We start from the raw sequence: 27,600 nt of genomic DNA on the forward strand, positions 1-27,600 counted from the left end.
TCATGGGAAAATTGAGTTTGGGTTAAAAAAAACACCAAGAATTCATTTTGTTTCACTCTAAGCATTTCCCTTATGTTTCAGATTTTGCACTGATGGGCTGATGATATAATTTGCTTTAAAACCAGGTGGCCTCTTAGTTTCCATCTGGTGTATCTATTACTCTGTCTCTAGTGAGAAGCATAGCATAGCTGTGCAAGCATCTGTACCCAGGAGAGAAAACGCTTTACATTATCAAAAATATTCAAGGAGATACTATATACCAGTGCAATATCTTAACTATCAGGCATAATAGGGACTTGAGCCTCTGGAACTGTCTTGTCTACATGTACCCAAACTGACTACGCAGCTGAGTTTAGAGTTATAAAAGAAACGTTTACAATGAGAACTCCAACCCATTTGAATCCCTGTGGTCAAATAGTTTCAGATCCTACTGATGTAATTGCCTTCAATTTACACAAACTTTTTGCTATAGCTTCTTGTCTCTGAATTCCAGAAGTGGCATAGCTTCTGAAACTAGGAATTTAATTTGATAAACTCAGTAGTTTAATCCAAGATGTGTCATGAAGTTTCAAGTTAATGCAAAATAGAAACTTCGTTGGGAGCTGATAAAACCACTACAAGATTTACCAGTGTTGCTGGGGTCCTTAGCTCTATTTTTTTGTTTTTCTTCGTTTAAATCATTGCTTTGGGGAGTGGCTGGGAATCAGAGGTTCAGTCTGCAGGCTGCCCTGGGGAGAGAGGACAACCCCAACCCCCTTTCACCGCAGCGGCTTGGGGCCAGGTGGGAAGTGCCTCTCCATGGCCACCATAGCTCCAGCAGGCACAGCTGGGTGAGGGTGCATGTGTAAAAGCCGGTTCCCTCCAGCTCCGTGGGAGGGGGCAGGGGCGCAGCGGCGTTCCAACTTTGAAATGTACAAGAGTTCCTGCTGGGGCTCTTACATATTTCAAAGCTGAAGCACCGGGGGACTCAGAGTCCTCCCCTGGCCCCAGACTCCCTGCTGCGCTTCCTCTTTGAAATGTACAAGAGCCCCAGTAGGCTGGCCCCAGGCTCCACGTGACGTTTCAATCTTTGAAATGCACCAGAGCCCCAGCTCGGGCCCTGATACATTTCGAAGTGGAAGTTCCGGCATGGAGCCCAGGATCAGCGGGACTCCCCGCTGGCCCCAGGCTCCACGCAGCATTTCGATCTTTGAAATGCACAAGAGCTGCTGCAGGGGCTCTTGTACATTTCAAAGACGGAATGTGCTAGTTCTTATCGACCAATGGAATAGTTGATGGAAATCCCATTGACTATTCGATTAGTTAATGAATTGAAATGTAACATCCCAAATGCCAGGCACTGGGTCTCTTTGCTCTCAGGTGAGCAGGTGACTAATGGGGATCGTTAAGGCAGGATTCCTGCCTGTTCTGGCACCACAAACCACACTGTACCCCAGAAGTGGCCCCGGCTCCTAGGCCAGAGGCCATGAGGCTCCATGCACTGCTCTGCCCCTGAGCACCGGCTCCATACTCCCACTGGCCAGGAACCAGCCACTGGGAGCTGGGGAGGACAGTGCCTATGAGTGAGAGCGGCACGCTGAGCCACTTGCGCACCTCAGCTTAGGACTCAGATCTGCTAGTGGCTGCTACCGGGGCACAGGATGGTCTAAGGCACCAGGGAAGGCGGGAAGCCTGGCTTAGACTCCCCGCTGCTCTGCTGACTGACAGTTGCTGGGGGTGAGTCCATGCCCAACCTGGCACCCCAATCCCTTGCCCCAGCCCTAACCCCCCCCCCCCACACACACACTCCAGAGCCCACACACTAGTCAAAAGATAGAATTATGTCAGGCCATGCAAATCCACATGCAGGGTACCACCACCTTAGGATGAGAAATCCCTCTTTTAGGAGCCATTAGGGAGTGGAAGTCAAAGATGAGAACTCAAGAACTTTAAAACTACCCCTTAGAGCTGGATAGTTACAGCCAAGCCTCAAACAATGCTCTTCAGAATCAAAGGATTGCTTCAAAGTTACCCCGAGCCTGAATTTCACCATTAGAGATACACTGGAGGAAGATGTGTTGAAATCAAACAGGTGTGGGTATTGTGGGGAAGCTGAAAAATCCTAGCTGAGAGAGACACGTATAGAAAGCATAATGCCATCTGTGACGTCTCTTGGCGTAACCTGTTCAGTAAGTCATTCTCTTATGCCCTGCCTCAGGTGTGAGTGTCTTGCTTTGTTGCAACTTGGTGTTAGCTCCCTGACACTGCCAACTTGTTTGTCACGTAAGCATTTGCCTGTGGGCTACACCAGTCTTGTCTTTGAACTGGTGAACCTCAGTTTCTGTCTCTTTCAATCATTCCTCTGTGATATCCAGCCCCTGCCACTGGTTACTCACAGAAATACCCAAACTTTTGCCCCCTCCTCCAAGAAACAGTGTGACCCAGTTTAGTAGTTTTGTGTTAAATCACTGCTCGTGTTAACTGTGAGTGCTTATACATCAACTTACCTTTTTTTAGTGAAAAAAAATGGAGAATTAACTAGAAGCGGGGAGAGGGGTGTAGAAAAGCATTTATAGCACGGATCATAAAACACAAACCTGGGTCTATCCTTATGAAGTTACCTTCTTACCTCATGAAGTAGGCTTCCCCCAAAGTTCAGCCTGTTGCAGACCTGGCTGGCTGGAAGCAGGATCCAATTTTTCAGGAGAACCAGGATGCATCCTCAGTGAAAGGTTGCATATGTTCCCCCCCTCCTCTGTTATAAGGAAAGTCTTTTATCTTTATTTATAGACAGGACAAACTGGTCTGCTGTAATGTTCCTTTTTTACCTCCAAGTGGTTTGGATTGTTTGCAGTCACTGATGATATTCCATTGATAGTCTTGGGAAGAAATAAGGCCAGACAACTGAGCCTTGCATTACCTCACTGGCTAAACGTGGCAGGATGATAGCTTCCCTCCTTGTGGAATCAGCCAGCACCAAGACTTATCTTCTGGTCACAGACTTCTACTCCAAGTCCATAAAGCATACTTCCCATCTAGTTACACTGTTTCTAGGCATTATTCCTGGTACATACATCTCACGATGATTGTATCTTGATAGTCATACGCTTTATGCAGATGCCTTACACATATTACTTTTTATGGATAGATATACTGCAAGACATGTTTGGAGTAACAAATCTATTAGGTCTGAGATTTATTTGCAAAGAATAATGGACCATCTAACATCTCAGGCCAAGTTTACAACTAGAAACTTTTGGTGGTATTGCAATTTGGTTTAGGGGTAGGATTGCACTGCATCATTTCTACACCTGCAAAAGCCCTAGCATAGATGTAGCTTTACTGGACTAAAAGTGCTTTTGCTAGTATAGCTTACTTTGCATATCAAACTTGCATAATCTATACTAACAAAAGGACTTTGTTTTGCCTGCGTAAGCTGAATGCGTGTAACCTAGGAAGGTTCTCATATGAATATACAGGTCGGACCTCCCTTGTCCAGCACCCTCTGGACCTGAGGGGTCCTGAACAATGGAGTTTGCCGGACAATGGGAGGTCAAGGCTCTGTTCCCAGTTGGGGCTGCGCTCCCTGTCACTGCCTCCAGCTCCACTCTGTGCCAGTCCTGCCCGAGGCTGCGTCCCCAGGACAGGGGCTAGCCCCATTACCCCCAACCCCAGCAAGTGCTGTTCACCCTGTTCTCCCAGTGCCAGCCTGGGCTGCACTCCTAGTGGACTCCAGCCCCGGCCGGGACTGTGATCCTGCATTGGACCAGTCCTGGCAAAGGCTGTGGTCCTGACCCCCGGCCCTACTACCTCCAGTCCTGACTGGGGCTGCAGTCCTTGCTGCCAGCCCTGGCCAGGGTTGTGCTCTTCACCGCGCTGTACCCGCTGGGGCTGAGCTCCCCATCGCCAGCCCTGCCCTGGCTGTGCTTTAACCTGGACAGCTAGGGCTCTCTGGTCCAACAACATTCGTCGTCCTGCTGGACCAGAGAGTCCCGGATTTTAGAGGTCCAGACTGTACCCGTGTAGCTACCTGCAAACCTTTTTGAGTGTAGACTACACTTTAAATTACAAGAACGTAATTTTATAAACAAAATGTATTTTTCACCATATAAACTGTTTGTTCATGCTTCTCACCCAGCTTTGATAGAGAAATCAAAGTAGTTAATTTCCCTTCTATTTATAAGTTAATTTCACCTTTGGATTCTCTTTCACTAATAAAAAGAACCCTCTATCATATTTAGTTGTAAAATACAGCAGAGAAATATTTAAATCTACCCTTTACCACAAAATAGCATTTTATTTTAAAATTGAAAATTTTATGGAAATATTTCTATTCCTTTTGTGTTTTGAAAAGTCCTATTGAATTCTAGCAAAGCCTAAATTTTAGTCTTGCACTAAGAACCCAATCCTACTTATTCACTGGCTATCTACTCAGAGGGTAGCCCTGCTTATATGTAGCTTTAAAAGCAATGAGTAGTCTTGTGGTACCTTAGAATATGTGTATACTGCAGGGTTTTTCTGGGATATCAGAGGTATCCCGGAAAAACTCTGCTGTATCCAGGGAACATGTTTGCTCTCCCACTTTTTTTTCCGGAAGTGCAAATGCGCTCTTTTAGAAGCCCTGTCTTCATTTCATGAGGAAGAAAGGATCTTCTGAAAGAGGGGGATTTTCTGAAATTTGGCCCAGTGTAGATGAGCCAAATTTCAGAAAAGCCTCTTCCAAAAGAGCTTTTTTTTTTTTTTCTGAAAAAAAAGCTGTAGTGCAGAGCTAGCCTTACAGACTAACAAATATATATATATTGCACCATGAGCTTTTGTGGGCAAAACCCACTTCATCGGATGAGCTGGAGGAGGGAGAACAGAAACCCAGAATTTACGACAGAAAAACTAGGGTTGTAAAAGTAATTCAACTGATTTCAGTGGGCTTAGTTACCTTTTCCATACTATTCAGTGCAGGTGTGTGGAAGGAGCGGGCAGCTCATGTTCTCTTCTGTGAGCATGCTGTGCATGCACCACACCCCCCAACACTGCACGGGGCGAGGAAAGCAATTCTAAATATAGCCCTTTGCCCCGGTGACAACTCATCTCCGCCCGCTCGCTTCCTGCCCCCCACGCAGGTTGAGGGGGAGGGTAGCAAGGGGGGGGGCAGCCACGTGTGAGTGAACCCAGGGCGAGGGGCCCGCGTGCACCAGTGACTCCGGGGGAGGGGGGGGCATTGCCCCCCAGCCCGGGCCGGTGAGTTTCGGGGGCGAACCCCACGAGCTGCACCCCCCAGCCGGGGCCGGGCGGGTAAATGCCCCTCCCTGGGGCAGACCAGGGACCCGCTCGCGCCCACGGGGGGGGGCTCCACTGCCCCGGGGGTGCCCGGCGCTGCACAAACAGAGCAGCCCGGAGCTGCCCCCCCCATTGCACCCCCGCGCTCGGGCCCCGCCCCCCGCAAGCGCCCCTCCCGGAGCGCGCGGGCTGGGGGGTGGGGGGGGGAGCAGCGCGCGCGCCCCTCGGCCCCGCCCCGCCCCCTCGCCTGCGGGGCCCCGGCGGCGGCGCGCGCGCTCCCGGGCGGCAGGGCCTGCGTGGCAGCTGGGGCGGCGCGCGCCCGCGCGGCGGGGGAGCCGAGCAACAGGCGCGGGCCCGGGCGGGGGCGTCGGGAGCGCGCGGCGAAGTTGTGGCTGGGACTCGCCGCGGCGGAGCGTGGAGCGGGGGCCCCGGGACTCGCGCCCGGCGGCAGGTAAGAGCCCCCCCTCCCCCCGCGAGCAGCGCGGGAACGGGCCGGGCTACGGACACCGGGGGGGGCACGGACCTGCGGGGGCTGGGCAAGGCCTGTGGGACGGGGGGGCACAGGGGCTGGCTGGGGGGGCACAGGGGCAGGGCAAGGCCTGTGGTACGGGGGGGCACAGGAGCTGGCGGGGGGGGGCTGTGGGGCGGGGGGGCACAGGGGCTGGCGGGGGGGGCTGTGGGACGGGGGGGCACAGGAGCTGGCTGGGGGGGCACAGGGGCAGGGCAAGGCCTGTGGTATGGGGGGGCACGGGCTGGCGGGGGGGGGGGCTGTGGGACGGGGGGCACAGGGGCTGGCTGGGGGGGCACAGGGGCAGGGCAAGGCCTGTGGTATGGGGGGGCACGGGCTGGCGGGGGGGGGGGCTGTGGGACGGGGGGCACAGGGGCTGGCTGGGGGGGCACAGGGGCAGGGCAAGGCCTGTGGGACGGGGGGGCACAGGAGCTGGCTGGGGGGGCACAGGGGCTGGGCAAGGCCTGTGGTACGGGGGGGGGGTGGCCATTGACCTGCAGGGGCTGGGCAAGGCTTGTAGTGGGAGGGGGCCCGGGGTGGCCACTGATGTGCAGGGCTTTGAGGAAGATTCCTGTCTCAGTGGCTCTTGGGCTTGCTGCTGTTCAGCCGGGGCCAGGGGGAAGGTCCATCTCGCAGGCAGATGCGACTTGCTCTCTTCTCTTGGGACACCTGTCTTCGTTCTGTCACTTTTTGAATGTATGTAATGGCCAGGTTAGGGGCTGGCTCAGGAATGGTGTGCTGGAGCCTTTGCTGCTGCCTAAACTTGCTTGCCTAAGTTTCCTTTGGTGGCCACTTCGTGTGCTATCCGCACAGGGGTTTTGTGTGTCTTTAGGATAAAAGGACTTTCCATGTCACTTTTATACTCATAGAGTGAGACAGGGAAAAGTCCTATTAGGACATATTATTTCTTCCCACCCTCTCCAGAGCTAATGCAGGATTGTTTCCTAATGGACATTCTTGTCCTTTGTTCATTTTAAATGTTCCAGACAAATAGGGTGTCCATCACTTCCTCTGGGGGACTAGTCCAAACGGGTACGTCTACACTGCACGGCTATTTTGGGATACCAGAGGTATCCCGAAGTAGCAACCCCACATCAACACAAGCTGCCCATTATTTTGAAATATTTTTCAAAATAACAGGCATACTATTTTGTCATCCCGGTAAACCATGTTGCACAAGGGATAAGAGATGGCTTGAAATGGAATGTTATTTCGAAATTTGGTGCTGTGTAGACACACCAAATTTCAAAAGAAACTATTTCAAAAAAGATTTGAAATAAGATATGCAATTTGCGTGTCTTATTTTGAATTTAGGGTGCTGTGTAGACTAACCCTAACAGACTAGAACTCGCTGTCAGGAATAAGTGTCACAAAGTAATGTGCTAGTGCGGTGTTTCTCAATCAATGGCACGAGTACCCTTAGGGGTACTCAAGAGAAGTCGGGGAGGGGAGGAAGTACGTCAACACAACTGAAATTTGGAGAAAATGGAATTTTTGTTTTAAGTTTTACAGCGCTTTATTATTTTTATACTTTTTACACCCAAAAATTTAATTGCCCGCCCAGCTACTATTAAGATGTTTAAACGAATGTGTTGCAATGGTAGAAAATTTTTGTGTGTGTCTGAAAACTGTAGGTACTGGGGGTACTTATAATTTTTTTTAAAAGGGGGTACTTTTTTTGGAAAAGAGGTACTTCACAAAAAAAAAGTTGAAAAACGCTTTGCTAGTGTACTGGGATCACATGGACATCAGTCTTAATGGAGGGGAAAGAAACAATGTAAATAGGAAGGCAGACAGGAGGAGATAAGTAATTAAAGGAGTTGGAGAAGTGTTGAGTGGTAGTGCCATGGCTTCCTTTGGTAATGTGACTTCCCAAATGTATTGCAACTCTTGAGTTTTGAGACTAACACTTATCTGGATGAATTTGAGGATAGATTGAAATAACACTAAAATGCAGTATGTTCTTCTTTAATGGAGGTTTGTTGATATATAAGTGCTGTTATGAAGGGTGTTAGCAGGCAACATTGTTTCAGGAGGTAAGCAAAGTTAAAATTTCTCTAAAAATAGGGCTATTTGTGTGGTTTTATGTGGGTTGGTGTCAGGTTGCTTTTTTAAAAAAACATTAGAGATGGTGGTGCTGTCTGACACACATACTTTAGCCAGCGGTTTCCGTATATTTCTGTTCTGTTCTGGAAGAGCCAAATCACCTCATGGAATATGTTCTCAACCATCTTCTAAAACATTGATTTAAAGGGAGTACTCTGGGGTTTTCTGGGGGAACATCAACTCATCTAGATATTTGAATAGTTTAGTGGGCTACATAAAAAGCAGTAGTGAAGTCTGTACAAACTAAAATTTCATAGACAATGATTTGTTTATACTGCTCTGTATACTATACACTGAAATGTAAGTACAATATTTATATTTCAGTTGATTTATTTTATAACAGTATAGTGGTAATGAGAAAGTAAGCCATTTTTCAGTAATAGTGTTCTGTGTCACTTATCAGTTATATTTGATTTTGTAAGTTTTAAAGTAAGGTGCAATGGGATACACAAGACATATCAGACTTTAGAAAGAAGTACAGTAATCTGGAAATATTGAAAGCCACTGCTCTAAAATCTCTTACCTTCTCTACTTTATTCTCTTCTGTGGTTTCATGGGCCATGCACGGAGCTCTGCAATTACTAGTTAGTGTATGGACTCTACTCTGAGAACCTCTCTACCATCAGACATTTTCCATTTGGGGACTCTTCTGTTATTGGGTTTTAACATTCTGCTGAACATTTTAAGGGAGAGGTGCCTAGCTAGTCTTAGAGTGCTTTTTTTTCTGTTATTCTTAAATGGTATAGTATCTGGAATAAAATCAGTACATTTTAAGACCCAAAAGCCATTTTCTTTAACATGTTCTCCAATCCAAAATGTGATTTGCACTACTTTAGAATGGTAAAAGCTTTCTAAAAAACTCCATTTGTGTGTGTATTTTTATCAATGAGATTTCTGTGATATTTTGCTGAACAAATAATCTGATAGGAAATACAATGGCAATTGAAAGTTCGGTGATGCAAATTCCTTATATGAACTTCTTCCTGTCCTCCCACTCTATCCTTTAATCTCTTAGGAAGCAATACAAGGAAACATTTAACGTATGTGACATTTACACAGTATTGAAATTTTGACACACTTCTTGCTGCTGAGTCAAACTTTTATTGTCAGAATAATTTTTTTCCTGTAGACTTTGTCCAAGAAGCAAGTTCTTTTTTGTTTGTTGAAAGGGAACTTGTTTTAGTCTAAGGCTGCTGTACTATTTCCTGTGGCTTAGATTTAAAAAAATAATGGGGGATGGAAAGAGAAGTATTTTCAGTGAGAATGAGATTTCTAAGCAAAATGGAAGAGATGTTTACAATTCAAGGAGGAACTCACTAATACAAAATAAACATTTTTCCCTTTGTTTTAATAATCCCAGATTATAGTGTTCTAAACTGCACAATTTTTCATTAAAGTTCATAAAGTTTCAGTTTTGTTTAGTTCTATGAAAAGGGGGTAAAATAGAAAATTCAAAGCCGCCTGTGTCCATGTCTGCACTGGAAATTGAGTTTATTTATAACATCTGCTTTCCCCTTCCTGTCTGACAGTCAGAGTTCTGTCTTTGTTCTGAATAGGGATGTGGATGAGTAGATGATTAATCGATAAGCCTAGGTTTATTGGCAAATTTTCATGACTCTCTTGCACTTCCCCCCCCTTCCCTTGCTGTCTCTGTATTAGAGGCAGCAAGGTAGGGGAAGCAGGAGCTAGGGCTGGGAAAAGACGGCTCCCGTCAGCACCTGCTCTGTGGTGGCAGAGGCAGCAGCAGGGAGAGGCCAGGGGAGGTTGCCACAAAGCACCTCTGCCTGCAGTAGGCCCTGGCTCCTCCTGGCAAAAGCTGCTTCATGGCAGCAGGCCCTGTCTACGGGGGGGTCTGAGCTCCCTGTAAACAGGGTCTGCTGCCAGAGCAGCCTCTGTCCACGGTGAGCCTGGGCCTGTATCAGAGGCAGCAGCACAGGGCGACAGGCAGCCAGTCCGTGAGGGGAGCTTGTTTTTAAATTGATTTGCCTCATAGACTGGCTCCTGCCTGGCACCCCATGCTGCTGCCTCTGATACAGAAGCAGCAGCGTACGGTGCCGGGGACTCCCCAGGAGTGGGGCTGGATTGCACTGGCTGCTGGCCCCACCCCTGCAGTGTACAGAATAGTTGGCTAACCGCTAAGAATTCAGTCGACTGTTTTATCCGCTGTCTCTCATCCCTACTTGTAAATAGTTTTGGCCTGCATGGACTGTTGGTCTGATGTAATTTTTCTTTTCTAATTGCTCCTCATAAAGGAGGAAACGCAGTAGCAAATGGTCTGAAAATTGTATTTGTGATTTACCTAATGGAGAGCTTTTTGGTTTTGTTTAGACATTACTGGAGTCTTGAAAGACTTAAAATGGAAGATATTTCTTGCACTATATACATTATTTACATAGTACTGCGAACACAGGACTAAGAGCCAGAACCTCCTGATTCCAACTTTTCTTTCAATCTCTCTACCTCAGTTTCCTCATTTGTAAAATGGGAATAGTTCAGCTCCAAGATGTGTTGTGAAGATTAATTTGTTGATATGTGTACAGAAAAATATCTTGAAGATTAAGGCTCTGAAAAATTGACTTCAACATGCAAATATAAAAAGTCAGACAGTGTAACCTAGAACAATCTGCAGAATAAACAGGATACAAACCAAAAAATAAAAACATGTTCAGTTTACTCTTAAAACCAAATAAATAAATAAAAAAGTTAGTGTACATGTTGGAAGGAATAAGTTGCAATAAACAAGGAAAACAACCAAAAACTGAAAAATGAATTACAGAACTGTGGACATCAATGTAAGATCTAATACTGAGCAATGAAGCAGGCTTTAGTATGGTCATCGTTAGATTAGACTCATAACTATATATGTGATACAAAGGCAGCGGTGTGTGAGGGAGGGCAGGTGGTTTTGCGGGTGGCTGGTGCTCATGGAGAGCAGGCTTAAAAGCAGTTACATGTTTACCCAAAAAACCCTTGCGTTTTAACATCCTTGATGAAGAATGGAATCTGAGTTTCTGTTCAAAGTGTCTGAAGGTAGTGTGTTAAACTTTGTGCGAAGAAGCTCAGTTAATATATAAAATGCATGGATTCTTTGGCTGTGTTCACGCTACAGCTTACTTTGGCATGGCTTATGTTGCTCAGGAGTGTGAATAAACCATCCCAGAGTGACATAAGTTACACTGATGTAAGCATTAGTCTGGACAACGCTATGTCAGCAAGAGAGCCTTTCCTGTTTGCATATAGCGTTTTCTTCAGACATGCTGCAGCATGTGTACACAAACTCTTTAATATTCATGTGGAACAGAAAAGTTTTTAAGGTCTCATCTGAAAGCCGCATTGGAGGGTAGGTTAAGAAGTTGATCTTAAAAGATGTAGCTGTCTCTGATAGTCTTTGTTTGTGTAATTAGTCCCATTAAACTTTAATGCAGGAGTCTCAAAAAAACCTCAATTTATATTAGGACCAATGCCAATCCTCAAATCCTCCTAGTGGGCCAGCAGGCACCCCCATCTGGCAGGTCTCTGGGGGGTGAAGGTCTCTGCGCATCCCTCCACTGCATATCTCCTGGACTGTCCTGGTAGCCCATGCACTCCCTCCCCCCACCCATACATCCCCTGGCCCCGCCTGCTGCCCATGGGTGATTTAAAACCCACTGGGGGCCCCACTGCCACTGCAGTGTGCAGAGCTTTGCTGTCCATAGGTGTAAGCTGTGAAACTGTTAGCTCATTTTATGAAACTGACTAGATATCAGTGATGAGGACTTTCCTGATTTGATCACAAGCCTCTTTATAATTGGGGCTTTTTTCCCCCTGAAAAGCCCCATCCACATTATAAGAATTAATACAGATCTGGGAACATCACTATCTGTTACCTCATGTGAGCTTGTGATCACTCTGACTTGGTAGGTTATGCTTGTTTGTGGTGCTGGGTATTGGAAGAGAATCCCAGTTGTGTTTTTGTTTTGTTTTTTTAAGGAAAAGTTTAGGTCTCATGGTTTGTGGAGAAAAGCAAGAAAATGTGCCCTGAGTTCAGCCAAAGACCTCAAACACCAGATGCCAAATAAGAAGATCCCCAAGTGTATTTTTATCTGTGATTTCAAGAAGCCATTCTGTTTTTGGAGGGGAAGACTGATTTGGGAACTTTGAATGCTTGGGGTTGGCAATACAGCCCATGCAAATTGATAGTGTCTCCTGTGGCTAGGAGTGCAGACAGAGAGTAAGAACCTACAAAAGGCATGAAACTGAGTCTTCACACTGACACCCCCCATCCTTATGCTGCGAAGTCCCCCCACTAACATTCATGACCTTTGCTGGGGTCCCCCCCAGACCCACACTAACAGAAGTGTACTGGTGCTGAGATTCCCTGCTCCGCCTGGTGTATCTGAAAGTGCAACTCTGGCCCACCCTACTGGCTGCAGCTCACATGCAAAGTGGTTTGCATCATGGCGGAGGCAGCCAGTGCAGCTTGCCCAACCGAACCCTTTGTGGCCGGGGATATGTGGGCACTGGGGGGATGGGAGCTGTGTGTGAGGATGTGTCCCCGTGTGTCGTCCATTATCCCCACGCCGGGCCAGCAGCTGTGCAGGTCTGATTAAAAAACTTTTTCAAAATATTTTGTGGGCCGGATTGGGGAAGTGCTTGGGCCTCAGATGGCCCCCAGGCTGCGAGTTTGAGATCTCGGTTTTTACTGTCTGTCTCCAGCCATTCTGTTTGCAAAGCTTCTAGTAGAGATGCAGAATAATATTTAATAGAGACCTACTGCTTTTCATCAGATCTCAGAACAATTTGAGAAGGCTGGATAAGCCCCCCCAACATAAAGTTAGAGAAGCAGCAGCAAAGAGAGGTAGGGATCTGGCCAAGATCACACATGCCTGTGGCAGAGCTGGAAAAAGAACTCTGTTGTCTGCCAGTCCATTTATGAAAACAAATTAAGAAATAGTGAGATGAAGATACAATTGGTTTTGTAGATGCTCATATAACACTTGTCTTTAAAAGCCACCAGTTGTCTTCAGGAAACATCCAGGCTTTGCTGGGACTCTTTTCTTACACTCTACATCAGTGGTCCCCAACGCAGTGCCCGTGGGTGCCATGGTGCCCGCCTAGTGACCAGGGCCAGTCCAAGCCATTCTTGTGCTCTGGGCCCCTGGTGCTAGGCGCATGCACGGTCCCACCCCCAAAAGGTTGGGGACCACTGCTTTACATGTATTCAGCTGCAACTGTGTTGGGAAACTCGCAGGTTTTTCTCCCCTTAGTAGTTAATAACGAGCCATTGGGAGGAATAATGAACATGAGAATATTTAGATTGGACATCTTCAGGGAATTATTAATGATACATTGTAGTAGTTTATGGAATGGCCTCTTTCAGGAAGATGTGAGATCACTAGACAAGACATTAGAAGATCTTTAGGCTGGAAATTATCTAATAGGTTTTTCTCATTTCAAGATTCTGTGATTCAGGTTATATTTTCATCTCTCTAAGGTTGGAGACAGAGAAAAAGAAAGTGTTTTATTGGGGGTAGGAGAGGGATATAGAGTGGTGGCCGTGGACCAAATGATAAAGTTCCAGACAATGTATTAATACATAAGCTTTGGAAATCTTGCATACAAACATGGATTAGAAACTGCTTTTAAAATAAAACTCTATAGTGGCAAATTCTAATCCCTACATTTAAATCATAGAGTAAATCTGTTTGTTTAAAAGTGCCTTAAAATGTTTTAAATAAACAATATAACTAAACTAGCATCTGTCTTGATGCTTGTTACATATGACATGGAGAATGAATATTCTACTTGAATGCGTGGCAAAATAACTAAAAGTTGTAAGGCAAGATTTCTTTAAAAGAAAAAACACCTTCTTGATGTTAACTGTGGTTCAGACATGACAGTTTTTATAACTATCAAATAATTGTGACTGAATTGTTCTTTTCGTATCTTGGCTTATTTTCGCACGTGAAATGTTTTGGATCAAATTAAGATTACATTCTAACCTGTGCTGAGTAGTTAAACATCTGTACTTTTAGTACCACAGTATTGCATGCCTGAGAAATCTCTTGGGTTCAGTTGTGGTTTTTGAATATATTTGTTAATGTCAGAAATAAACTATTTGACATTAAAAATATGAAAATCAATATTTGAATCTCTAATAAAGGACAATATTTAACATAGCCCACTCCTCACAGTTATAACTATCATATGGAATAGCACAACTACATTCAAAATTGTATTTTATTAAGTGGGACTGACGTTTTTAAAGTTTATTTATGCAGTGTTTACTTTCGTTTGGTGCTACTTTAAGTGTCTGGTATCATCAGACATTCCAGCTAGTGAGCAGCTGCCTGTCACAGATGGGAGAGAGAAAAAAATTTCCCCTTTGCTGCTTGTTTCCAAATAAGTTTTCATGCAAAACCAACAGTAATATAATGAGAGTGTCTTAGTCAAATTCGTATATTAAATTACTTCGCTAAAGCAGGCAAGCGACTATTTCTAGTTGGTGAACTAAAATAAAAGATCCTACTTCTTTACTTTGAATAATTACAATCATTCTTCAAGAGATAGCCGAGTTAGTCTGTTACAGAAAAAAACAACAAATGGTCTGGTAGCACTTTATAGACTAACAAAACATGTAGATGGTATCGTGAGCTTTCGTGGGCATAACCCACTTCTTCAGATGTCCGGTCATCTGAAGAAGTGGGTTTTGCCTACAAAAGCTCATGATCCCATCTACATGTTTTGTTAGTCTATAAAGTGCTACCAGACCATTTGTTGTTTTTTACAATCGTTCTGATAAATCTTAAAGTCTCTGCACATTTTTTCAGTCTGTAGCACTTCAGCAAATTAGCCAAATCACAAGTTAAATATTGAGTAAGAACTTCAAACTTTGTAAAATTGTTGCCACGTGCTCTGAAGTAAAATGTTTCTACCTTGCAATGCAGAATGCATTACTTAATACATCTTTGTTAAGAAAGTAGATTTAGAAATACAGATGACTTTATTTAATATTTATTTTGACACATTGACACATTGCCCAGAGCTGTTTAGAAAATGTAATTCTTACTTGAAATGCAATTGGTGTCTCTACAGTGACGTTATTACTGCATGTGTTTAATTTTTTTCTTTACATGCTTTTGCAGCACTTACTCAATTATGTTTTATGAGTTGACTGTGTTTTGCCCAAATGAAGATGACACTGTGTTCTGTTTTTGTTTTTTATTTTATACAGTAAGGTCAGATAGCCTGGAGATTTCTCAGGGAAATGTGTAACAAATCCTTCTTTATTAACAGTGACCTGTGCAAGTAGCTAGTAGACTGCAGACTCGAGGAACAGGTATGAAAACTGAGTGTGTTCGTGATTTTTTTATTGAATTTCTTGCTCTATTCAATCATTTTGAGATTGAATGTGCACGCTCATGATGATATAAAATACTTGTATCCGTTTTTCTAGGTATTTTGAAAATTGAGTTAATGCACAGGTCTGCATCGAGTCTTAAATCATGTTCTGATCTGATATTTTAATATTTGTTAATTAATACTACCTGCAGTACAAAATGTGTGAAAATAGTTCAGATGCTTAAACTAAACAAATTCATCAGTGTCATGAAATGCAGACAATTGTTATTTTTCAAGGCTTACTAGGAGGCTGTGCCCCCTGCTCGCTGTGCTTGCCAAGCTCAGCTCTCGCTCTGCCTGGCCCTCCCCCGCAGCCTGAGGCGTGGCAGCCCTGGCCTACCCCAGCTCTCTTTCCCCCCTTGACCCCGGCTGCCGGGCCCCCTCAAGGCCAGGCCATCCCTGGCTCTCCCCCCTCCCCCCCCCCAGCCACTGGGGAGTTGGGCCGGGCCAAGGCCATGGCTGGCCCAGCTCCTTCTCTCCCTTTGGCTGCCAGGGGCTTGGGCCAGGTTGACAACGCGGCTGGCCTAGCTCTCTCTCTCTCTGTCCGCTGGGGTACTGGGCTGGGCTGAGGCAGACCCCGCACTCTCCCCCCAGCCACTGTAGGGGGGAGAATGGGGCCACTTCTGTGCCTCGCCAGGCCCCGCGCTCTCCCACCAACCGCCAGCGGGAGGGCAGCCACTCAGAGGCCTCTCCAGGCCCTGTACTCTCCCCGCAGCCATCACGCTCTCCCCCTAGATGCTGGGCGGGAGTGAGGTTGCTTCTGGGTCTCCTAAGGCCCCACTTTCTCCCTCAGGCCACCGAGGATGGGGAAAGGGTGGCCGCTTCTGGGATCTGCCAGGTCACGCACTCTGCCCCCAGCCACCGGAGGAGGGCCACTTCCGGGCCTTGCTAGGCCACATCCTTTCCCCCGGCCACCAGGAAAAGAGGAGTCTGCAGCGTGGCAGTGAGCACTGGGGAAAGGGGAAGGGGAGGGAGGCCAGAGTCAGAGGGAGGAAAGGAGGAGTCAGGTGGGACGCAGAGTGATGTGATGTCACTGTTGTCTTGCAGGAAAAGGGTGTGTGTGTGTGTGTGTGTGTGTGTGTGTGTGTGTGTGTGTGTGTGTGTGTGTGTGTGTGTATATATATATAAAATATTTGGCATATCTACTTTCATGCAAATATCTCAGATAGTTTATAGATGTTTATTTATCCTCGCTGTACCCTACTGAGGCAGCTTGTCTTAATATGCCCTCCTTTGTGATGGCTTGGTGAAGTGAGCCTTGAAGAGGTTGTGCTTTCGCCTGTGTTATGTTGGGGATCTATGGAGGCAGGAATATTATTTCATTGCATTAGCTCACTGGTCCCCAACACGGTGCCCGCGGGGGCATTTGTATGTGCCCGCCAAGTGCTCGGGGCTGGCCTGGCCCCGGGCACATGGCGCACGGTGAGCGCCGGCCCCGGGCGCGCGGCGCTTGGCGGGGGGAACGCCGGCCCCGGGCGCGCGGCGCTTGGCGGGGGGAACGCCGGCCCCGGGCGCGCGGCGCTTGGCGGGGGGAACGCCGGCCCCGGGCGCGCGGCGCTTGGCGGGGGGAACGCCGGCCCCGGACGCACGGCACTGGGCGGGGGGAACGCCGGCCCCGGGCGCGCGGCGCTTGAGGATGAGGGCGCCGGCCCTGGGCGCGCGGCCCTTGAAGGGAGTCCCGCCCCCGGGCGCGTGGCTATGGTGGGGCCCCGCCCCCGGGCGCGTGGCTATGGTGGGGCGCCGCCCTCGGGCATGCGGCTATGGGGGGGGGGGCGTCCCCTGGCGCCCAGTGGGCGAACAGCCATGCCCCCTGGCGCCCAGCAACCTCAAATGGTTGGGGACCACTGCATTAGCTCATTTTATTTGGTCCTGTACAAACGTGCATGAAGACTTTCTCTGTCCTGAAGAGTTTATAGCCTTAATCGCTAATCTGGCAAAATTTTATGCACTCTTTATTTCAAACATGTCAGTCAGTGGTTGTGTTGGTTTCACCCTAAATGACTTATCCGAAGTCAAACAGGAAGTCTGTGACTGATCTGAAAGAACTATACTGAACTGGCGGTAAGAGCTGGGTTTCTTAAGACCAGGACCGTTCTCCCTTTCCTTGTAATCTAGCTAGGAATACAACTGGATAGATGGGGTTACTTTCTTGGGGAGTGGGTGTGTGTGCAAATGAGTGGTCTGGAACCTAAGCAAATTCACCCATAGCTGCTGCCTGTAAATGCCTGCCTCTGAGTCAGTAACCTGCTCCTGGCTCAAGTGGTGTAGGATGACTCAAGTACCAGTTTTCCCTCTTTCCGTAGGGCCAACTGTCCTCCTTGTGACCAGAGAGTAGCTCTGTGCATTTGAAGCCATAGTGGGAACTGAAAACTGGAAGATCAGAGAGTGCTCTGGCTATGCTTTGCAACTGGTGATTCCGTTATTGAGCTTAAATTCCAAACCCAATTGTTGTCACAGCAAATTGGCATGGCTCGTCAAAGAGGAAAGTTGCCCTGCAGAGGGTTTATAGAAAATTGGTTTTGTGCCCTATTTTAGCTTCTGAGAGTTTTCTCTCATGTGTTTATCAGGAATTAGAATAAAATGGTTGCCTAAAAACATATATTAAAAAAAATATAAATAGTTTTACTCTGTCCCATCTCAGTAGCTCTGCTTTCATTCAATCTCTTGAGTTGTGATAGTTTCATTAGTTCTTCAGAGGGAAGAGTCACTTAAATTTCTAATAGAGAAAATAAGTTGAAATGTAACCTGTAACAATCTTTCAGGCTTTTTTTAATACAATATCTAGAATCTAAAAAGGCACAGCCTTGTATTTTTTCCTTCACGGGTCATCTTTAATGAACTTGGAACATCCTAATGCTGGGTTTGAGCAATTACTGCCCTAAGAAGCAGCGCTATCTTGTGTGGCAGTTTGTATATATTAAAGTCAGTGCTCTGTAATAAATATTTTCTCTGTGTTTTCATAATCATTGTACTTAGAGCAAGTATTTCATGGATGGATGTTACAAATCTGTTAATCTTTATGGTATTTATAGGAAAATGTTTAACTTCCTTGAACTACCTATTTCCTTCACTGGTCAGGTATTTAATTTATAACATCTTGTCAGTTGTAAGAATGTTATTGTCCAAGAATAAACAGTTGGGTACCTCTACCTGTGTTTGCTTAGTCCTTGAAACATTACAGAATAAGCAACAGCTTTTCCTAACTTCTTGAATGAGATATTTTTAGTTCGTGCTTTGTTCTTTAAGCAGGACTTTTATGATTTCTGTTATTTACTGTTTTTACTTTCTCAAAAGCAGGAAAAGGGGAAAGGAAAGGGCAGAAAACCAGAAGTAGTTATATCAGCAGTCTCTGAGAGAGACCATTAATCATGTCACAGCTATTGGAGTCAGATTTGGAGTGAATGCTTTCTCAACTTTTGCCATCTATGCATTGATTACAAAGCTTGAAAGCAGAAAATGAATGAATTCAGTATTCGTTAAAGGAAATGCTGCACCTCGCCCTTTTCATTAGGTTAAATCTTATAATGCTTGTACAGGCAGTCCCCGGGTTACATGGATCCGACTTACATCAGATCCCTATTTACAAACGGGGTGAGGCAAGCCCGCACTAGCTGCTTCCCCCCAGCAGACCAGGGAGACGCGGAGCGGCTTTTCTCAGCAGACACCTCAGCTTGAAAATAAAGGACTGAGGGAAGTGAGGTGTGGGAGAATAAAACTAAGCTCTGGAGAAATGTTTGGCTAGAGTTTCCCCTACAATATGTACCAGTTCCAACTTACATACAAATTCAACTTAAGAACAAACCTACAGTCCCTATCTTGTTCGTAACCCGGGGACTTCCTGTATATCCTTTTTAGCTACAAATTATGAGTTTGTTAGGACTCTTACAATTATCTGTGCACACATGTTCATCTGTGGAGAATTTGGATTTTAATAGTTCTGTAAAGGAAAGGCTTGTTTTTCTACAGATATTCTGTTGGATTATTGTTAAATTAAAAGGACCTTCCAATTCTACAGGTTTTCAAGATGCTTACTAAAAGAGGGGGGTTAGAAACTGTGCCTAGATGGAGCTTTTTCTTAACATTTCCAATCATTGCTGCTCACCATTTTTGGTGCCACAGGTGGAAGTCCTAGTGATAAGCAAGCATCTATCTAGTCTTTTTACTGCTGTGTCACCTAATCATGCCCAGAGTGTCTTTAAGAGAAGTAAAGACAAGCCGGAAACATGTTACACACTGGTGGTTACCAGCATCCTGGCTGCATCGGAGTGCCCACTGTTGCTAGTTCTAGTGGAAGTACAATAGTAGGAAATTTTCAGAAAAGTATAGTGTAGATAAGGCCAGCGAGGCTAAATACTTCAGTATCGAACTGTATTTCTTCAGTTCTCTGGGAATGTTGAAGTGTAATCTTCTGGGTTTTCCTCTCTCTTATGCTTTTCTGTTATATATTTGTAATATGAAGCTTGTTCTGGCAAAAGCAGGTTTCAGCAACTGCAAGGACTCTTTGAGGATCTAATAAGTCCCCTAAGGAGCAAGTGTTCTAGTTAGACTTTCCTTTCCTCCCTGAGGAAAACTGTGATTCTTTCTCATGGAGAAAAGCAACTTTTACAGCATTTTGGATACAACATACTGTGGATATTAGTTGTTAATGGAGTTGTGCAACTTTTCAAAGACAAAATCAGCCCTTTGGAATTGGCAGTGTTGTAAGCAATTTGCACTGCAGTGTTGCCTTTAGTATAATTCTGTCTCTGCAAAAATCTTTCTATTTTGTTTGCTTAGGCATTAAAAACCGTCACGGTGATGATAAAGGAAACGAGGACTTTGTCTCTTCAGATCCGGAAATTCAGAATGACTATATTCATTGGTTTAGCACCACTTGCTCTGTCAGTTAACAGTGTCCAGTAGAAAACTAGGGGCTTCTCTAACCCTGCTCGCATATCATATCCAGGCAAAATTGTCACAGTATCTGCAGTTCTGTAATGATGATGCCTCTTGTGAGTTTTGAGCTGGTGACAAAAGCCAGATTGGCAGCTCTGCACTCTGGCGTTGCCTATTAACAGGGGAAGTTTATGTGGCATGGGCAGCAGTGCAAATTTCCTGTAATGCATCCTGCCAGGGGGTCTCTGTCTACACTGGACAGTTTGGAGATGAAAGTAATGTCATGCCAGCAGTGGGAGCAGGATGGGGACAGTGCTTCTGGGAAGCTGCTGAAAATTACACGTTTGCAAAATTAAACACATTTTAACATCCCTAGTATGCACCCCACAGTGCCTGGTACCATCGTCAGTCGCTAGGCACTGTGGGAACTGTTCAGTGTGGCACAAAGCATTTTGGGAATGTGCCAAAACATCTGGTCAGCCACCCCTTTGCTTTCCCACCGTCCCGGGGCTTCCAGCTTACTTCTGTGCCATTTGAAATGGCCCGTTCTTGCCGTGTGCTCACTTCAGCATCTCTTGTGAGAAATCATGGATCTTAGACTTCTCTCTGACGCTGTGTTCGATGTGCTTGGGTCAGTGTGCAGCAGAGCTACTTATGCACTTTGTATCCAAGGAAGAAGGCTCAGATACAGATGACAATGTGAGAGACAGGGACGGCAGTGAAGTAGCATGTCACAAATCAGCTGCACAGAGGAGAGCATCGCTTTTGGGCTGCAAACGTGCAGGGGTGGGATGAAGCCCAGAGACTACAGAACTTTGGGATGCATAAAGCAACCTTCCTGGAGCTGTGTGCTGAGCTGGCCCCTGAACTGTAGCACAAGGACACTCGAAAGAGAGCTGCTGTCTTGGTAGAGAAGCATGTTGTGATTGCGTTGTGGGAGTTGGTGACTCCTGATTGCTGCTGTTCAGTTGCAAATCGGTTTGGGGTGGGAAGTCTACCCAGCGGGGCAGCACTTCTGCAAGTGAGCAGGGCAATACATCGTATAGTGCTGCGTAGGACTGTGACTCTGGGCCATGTGGATGACATAGTGGGTGGCTTGGCTGAAATGGGCTTTCCAGACTGTGGCGGGGCAATCGACGGTGCACACTTTCCCAGTATAGCACCACCCCACCTTGCCTCGTGGTACGTCAGTCAAAAGAGGTATGTATCCATAGTATTTCAGGTACCATGGGTGTTTCACAGACATAAATGCAGGGTGGTCTGCACGCATCTTCAGGAACAGCAGCCTTTCCAGAAAGCTATAGGCAGGAACTTTCTTTCCAGACCAGAAAATTACAGTGAGGGATGCGGAAATGCCCCTAATGATCCAGCTTACCACTTACAACCTTGGCTCATGAAGCCTTACACAGAGCACCGGGATGGCAATAAGAAGGGTTCAACCAAAGGCTAAGCCGATGCCACATGGTTGTTAAATGTGCCTTTGATAAGCAGATGGAGGTGTGTCTGTGGCAGACTGGATGTCAGGAGGATCATATCCCCGTGCTTTTGGTCACATGCTATTGCTTACATAATTTGTGTGAGAGTAAGGGTGACATATTTGTCCATGGGTAAGTGCTGAGGCACAGATCCTAGGCTCACACTCAGAACAGCCAGACATTTGGGCTATCAGAGGAGCCCATGGGGGGCTCTGAGGAAGCACTTTGACAATGAGGGGCATTGACATTTCCGTGTTTTGGGGTTGCTTCCCTGTCTCATCCCATTTCTCACCCTGAGGAAGGCACTCCCATGAAACCAAGGCATGTTGCAGGCTTCCACAGGGACCAGCGTGATTGGTATAGGTTATATAACACAAAATAAACTCACTGAACCCTGCATTAGTTTTGCCTTTATTGTTCACTGCAAATCATGGTCACACACCAAGATTAAATGCTTGCTGGTAAGGGAGGCTAAGGGTTAGGGGAAAACCTCACAATTGTGTTAACGCTCAGTTGTCAAAGTCACATCTGCTGTAATGGGGAGTGGAGTGTGCTGGTAAAAAACATTACCAGACTGAAAATGGGGGTGTGGGCGTAGAATTTTGCTAGGTATGGAATTTTGCATGTGTGCCAGGGAGGCCTTTGCCAGATCTGCTCACTCTGCATCTTAATTATATACTTCAGTATCTTGGTTTGGTCTTCATGAGATTTAGCATGCGGTCAGTGGCTTCTTTTCCATCTTTCATCTCCCTGATCTGCCTTTTGTCCCCATTTTTCATCTGGAGAGGGGATTGAAAAATATCCTTCACTAGGTCCTCTCTGGTCCTATTCCTGAGTTAATGGAACCTGTCAATATCTGGTCTGGAAAAGCATCCGTTAACAATAGAGAGACTACTGGTACTATTCCTGATAAAAACTGAAATGTCTCGTTAACATGAACAAAACTGGCCCCTTTCCCTGTTATCTTAGAGGCAAATACAGCTCTTTCCAGAGATTCTGAACATGGTGAGTTTTCGAAGGGAAGGCGGAGGGAGGGTTGTGCAGTTAAAATGTGCCAGTGTAGACATGTCCTCAGTCTTCCTTTGAGAGTCCATGTATTAGGCTACCAGTCGGTTTCCTGATTAACTTTTGACTTGGCTTTTATTTGGGGGCATGGATCATCTCTTTGTTATATGTTTGTACAGTGCCTAACACAGTGGGTCTGGGATCTGTAGGTGCTGCCATAATGCAAATAAATAATTTTAAAGCCCTGAAATGCTGGGCCCGTATGCTGTGCTATTTTTCTCCTCATGCAGTGCTGTTACATTTGAGATCAGCAAAAATGCTCAAAGTGGAACGATGCTAGCAGGGTCCCCTTGACTTTAGAATGTCTCCTTTTCCTGCATTGGTCTTAATTGGTTGACTCATGGCTCTGAGTTTCAGAAAACATAAGCCTATGTAAACATTTTCCCCACCCTTTCCCGGTTAGTCACTTCTTTCCTGAAGTAGTAGATATTGGTATTTTTTAAAGGAGTGCAAATACATCTTTTTGAACTTTGTAGATTAGTGAACTGAATTCTTTTGGCAAATACTGTATTGCGTGGGACTGGGAATTGGTTTGTATATGAGGCTGTATTAAAGAGGATGCCTAATACCTATTTTGTTAGAAACAAAACAAAAAGCCCCAAACCCACTACCTACTAGGTGACGCATCAGTGATGTTGTAAGCTGGCTCATTTTTCTTAGCTGCTCAGTATGAAGTATACCAGGGAGTTAGACTTTCAGTTTCCAGATAAGAAATATTATTTGAGTGAAGTTTTTCATAACTTTTTTGGCAAAGGATTTATTATAATATCTGTTTTTTACATTTACCTCAACAGAATGTACCATACTGTAAAGCTATAGCTGGTAAGATTATTAGCTCAGTTGTTTGATTTGTACCTCACAGCTATCAAGACCTAACCATGAGCAGCAGTGATTAATTGCATGGTGATGTATTGGCCACATGTACAGCCTCTAGCATTGCACTTAAACCATTAGCAGTGGAATTGCTCTTTTTCTGTTTTTTAAAAATAACTTAATTGAACTTGTCACTACTTGAAAGAGGCAATTAAAAAAGCACTCTCAAAATGGAATATTGTGTTATGTTTCTCCACATACATACCTTCTCTGCTTCACTTTTTTTATGTTTATAAGAGACTAATTTTACTTCTGTACATCCTTCACTGCTGCGTCTTGAGCACTTCATAAAAAATTGATGCTTACAATACCTCTGTGAGGTAAGGCAATAGCATTATCCCCATTTTACAGGTGGGGAACAGAGGCACAAAGAGAATGAAGTCTGGTTACATTTGAAAATTAGATTGACCTGGCTACATTGCTCAGGGCTGTGAAAAATCTTGCACCGTGTGATGTGGTTAGGTAAACCTTTTAACCACAGATGTAGAAACATAGCTAAGTTAATGGTAAAATTCTTCCTGTGACAGTGGTGGTACTATATCCCAGATTTCTTGATTTCCCTATCTAGTACATTGCCCGCAGGACTGTTCTGTCTCACCAGTTGAATTTGGTTTACGTATATGTGTTTGAAATACTTCACGTCTTAGAAAATATTTTTCACGCTTTGTAATGTGGTAAACACTAGAATGAAAAACAACCAAAAAAAATACCCAAAACCTTGAATGGGTGCTTAGTATGAGTAAGTGTGGCTTTTGGAGAAAGTCAGCAGAATGGGTGAAGCTGGTGAAAGATAGCTTTGTTTGAGTTCAGCATTTGAACCTGCAATACAGTAGAGCCTGTGTCGCAATATTTACTGAAAGAGGGAAGTCTCGAGCGCTCCAGTCTATTGAGTGTTAAGGACATATCTAGCATGCAGAAGTAGTTGAACTCTGTGGTAAGATTAGGTCCTTAGGAAGGAACATAGAATAATGCTTTACTAAATCAGACCAGTGGTCCACCAAAACAGATCACTATTATGAAGAGCTTCTGGCCCAGAGGGACAGGGTGGCGGGATGTCCCAGAGGGCAGGTAGGCAGACTGAGTGATGTGTTCAGCATACTGGGGGACAGTCCAAAGGAGATTGAACCCATCAAAATGTCTCGGTATAAATTTCACTTAAATACAGTAAGGACCAATGATGAGCTTGTAAGATGAGTGGTATAATTAGGCTGCTACCAAATTCATGGCCCATTTTGATTAGCTCACAATCATAGGTTTTAGCAATTGAAATCTGAAATTTCACAGTCTTGTAGTTGTAGGAGTCCTGACCCAAAAAGGAGTTTTGGGGGTGGGTCACAAGGTTATTGTAGGAGGGTTGGGATACTGCTACCCTAACTTCTGCACAACTGCATGCGGCGGCACTGCTTTGATGGCTGGACGACTGGAAAGCCATGGCTGCTGGCCAGGAGCCCAGCTCTGAAGGCGGAGTCCAGCTCTGAATGCAGAGCTGTTGTCAGCAGCCCAGAAGTAAGGATGACATGGTATGGTTGCCACTTTCTGACCATCTGAATCTGAAGGCAGTAGTCGAGAAGTAAGGGTAGTAGGGTATGGTATTGCCACCCTAACTTCTGCACTGCTGCCTTCAAAGCTGGGTGCTTGGCCAACAGCTGCCATTCTTCAACCTCCCAGCTCTTTAGGCGGCACAGAAGTAAGGATGACGATACCGTGAGCCCCCTAAAATAACCTTGCAGCTCCCTTTTTGGGTCAGGAGCCTCAATTTGAGAAATACAGATCTTCCCTGTGAAATTGACAGTAGTGTAGGGCAAAAGCACACAAACACGATTTCATGTGGGAAGACCAAATTTCAGTCTGGGATATGTTTTTCATGGTTATGAATTAGGTAGGGCCCAGGGTGTAATGATTGATTTTAGTAGTCCTGAAAGGTTTGAACAAATACATGTTCGACTCGTTTAATTTTTGGTGCTTGGCACTATAAACATAGGATTTTAATAGTTCAAAATTGAATAATTTTAACCTGCACAAAAGATGGAATGTGGGTCTGATATGATGTGGAAAGAAAGACTTGCTGGGCTCAAAGTAGCACTAATGGAATTGTGAAGTAAAAGGATAAATAGATGCAACCTCCATTTTCATAAGATCCAGTTCCTGAAATGCCAGCATGTCTGCGTTTTGTATGCCCCATGGAAATCCTTGTGCTGTAGCATGAGGAAAAGGCTAGGCCTGACTAGTTCTCTGTGTGACACCTCTTCCTTATCACTGAGGTGGCTTTCTTTCTGTTTTGACTGACAAATTCTTTTAATCCAAGAAAAAACATCAATGCAGAATAGAATGTTTCCACTTGTAATATGAGCTTCTGCAGATCTAGTATAAATGCGGCACTATTTTATGCAGCAATATAACCAACTAGTAAATATTTCTAGACAGGAAACAAAGGGTAGGAATAAATGGTATATTTTCAGAATGGAGAGGGGAAAGGGTCAGTCCCCAAGAGTTAGTCCTAGGACCAATCCTATTCAACTTATTCATAAATGATCTGGAGAAAGGAGTAAATAGTGAGGTGGCAAAGTTTGCAGATGATATTAAACTGCTCAAGGTAGTTAAGACCGAAGCAGACTATGAAGAACTTCAAAGAGATCTCATCAAACTAAGTGATTGTGCAACAAAATGGCAAATGAAATTTAATGTGTATAAATGTAAAGTAATGCACGCTGGCAGTGCTTGCTGAGCCGCGGCAGATCGCCCAAACCCGGCTCTTCTGGGTTGTAATCTACTCGCCATGGGCGAGTAGATTACATAGTTTGTCGAGCCCTGCACATTGGAAAAAATAACCCCAACTATACATAGAATACGATGGGGGCTAATTTAGCTACAACTAACTTGGAAAGAGATCTTGGAGTCATCGTGAATAGTTCTCCGAAGACGTCCACACAGTGTGCAGCGGCAGTCAAAAATCAAACAGGGTGTTAGGAATCATTAAAAAAGGGGATAGAGAATAAGACAGAGAATATCTTATTGCCCTTACATAAATCCATGGTATGCCCACATCTTGAATACTGCGTATAGATGTGGTCGTCTCATCTCAAAAAAGATATACTGGCATTAGAAAAGGTTCAGAGAAGGGCAACTAAAATGATTAGGGGATTGGACTGGGTCCCATATGAGGAGAGATTAAAGAGACTAAGATGTTTGATCTTGGAAAAGAGGAGACTAAAGGAGGATATGATAGAGGTCTATAAAATCATGAGTGGTGTGGAGAAAGTGACTAAGGAAAAGTGATTTACTTGTTCACATAATATAAGAACGAGGGGGCCACCAAATGAAATTAATGGGCAGCAGATTTAAAACAAATAAATGGAAGTTGTTCTTCACACAGCGCACAGTCAGCTTGTGGAACTCCTTGCCTGAGGAGGTTGTGAAGGCTAGCACTATAACAGGGTTTAAAAGAGAACTAGATAAACTCATGGAAGTTAAGTCCATTAATGGCTATTAGCCAGTATGGATAAAGAATGGTGTCTCTAGCCTCTTGTTTGTCAGAGGATAGAGATGGATGGAAGGAGAGAGATTGCTTGATTGTTACCTGTTCGGTTCACTGTCTCTGGGGCACCTGGCATAGGCCACTGTCAGTAGACAGGATACTGGGCTGGGTAGACCTTTGGTCTGACCCAGTATAGCCATTCTTATGTATTCTGACTTCACTCCTAAAATATTTCTATTTCTGCTAATATCTCATTCTTTTGTCTGTATGTTCTTCTTGTCTCACACATCACTGTTCTTTTCTTGAATAAAGTTTTAAAGCTGCTGGCTGTAATGTGGCATTTTTTTTCAATTTGTAGGAATTTGAACTAGCAGAACATCATTGCTGTTTTAATAGAAACTTTGCACACTTACCCCCAGTGACTTCCAGACATCTATAAATCATTGCAGTGATCCACATATATAATTTGTGACTCTGCTTGGTAGTTAGAGCAGGGCGTGCAATCAGGATGGATCTGTTCTGTTCCCATCTCTGACTTTTTCTCTCTATGACCTTGGGCAGGGTCACTTACTTGTTCTGTGCCTCATTTA

The 27,600-nt window shown here is 45.1% G+C and overlaps 1 protein-coding gene across 2 annotated transcripts in view; it reads left to right on the forward strand.

The window, feature by feature from the left end:
- The first annotated feature begins 5,545 nt into the window (after positions 1-5,545).
- Positions 5,546-27,600, forward strand: part of NEK6 (NIMA related kinase 6) — a 125,340-nt gene continuing 103,285 nt past the window's right edge. Inside the window, exon 1 of one of the 2 annotated variants that reach the window (XM_075905661.1) lies at positions 5,546-5,704. The gene's annotated coding sequence lies outside the window, so the exon portion shown is untranslated. The remainder of the gene's footprint in view (positions 5,705-27,600) is intronic. The other variant, XM_075905662.1, reaches the window with a different exon arrangement.

Source organism: Pelodiscus sinensis, chromosome 22 (assembly GCF_049634645.1).
Source record: "Pelodiscus sinensis isolate JC-2024 chromosome 22, ASM4963464v1, whole genome shotgun sequence".
NCBI classification, from domain to species: domain Eukaryota; kingdom Metazoa; phylum Chordata; order Testudines; family Trionychidae; genus Pelodiscus; species Pelodiscus sinensis.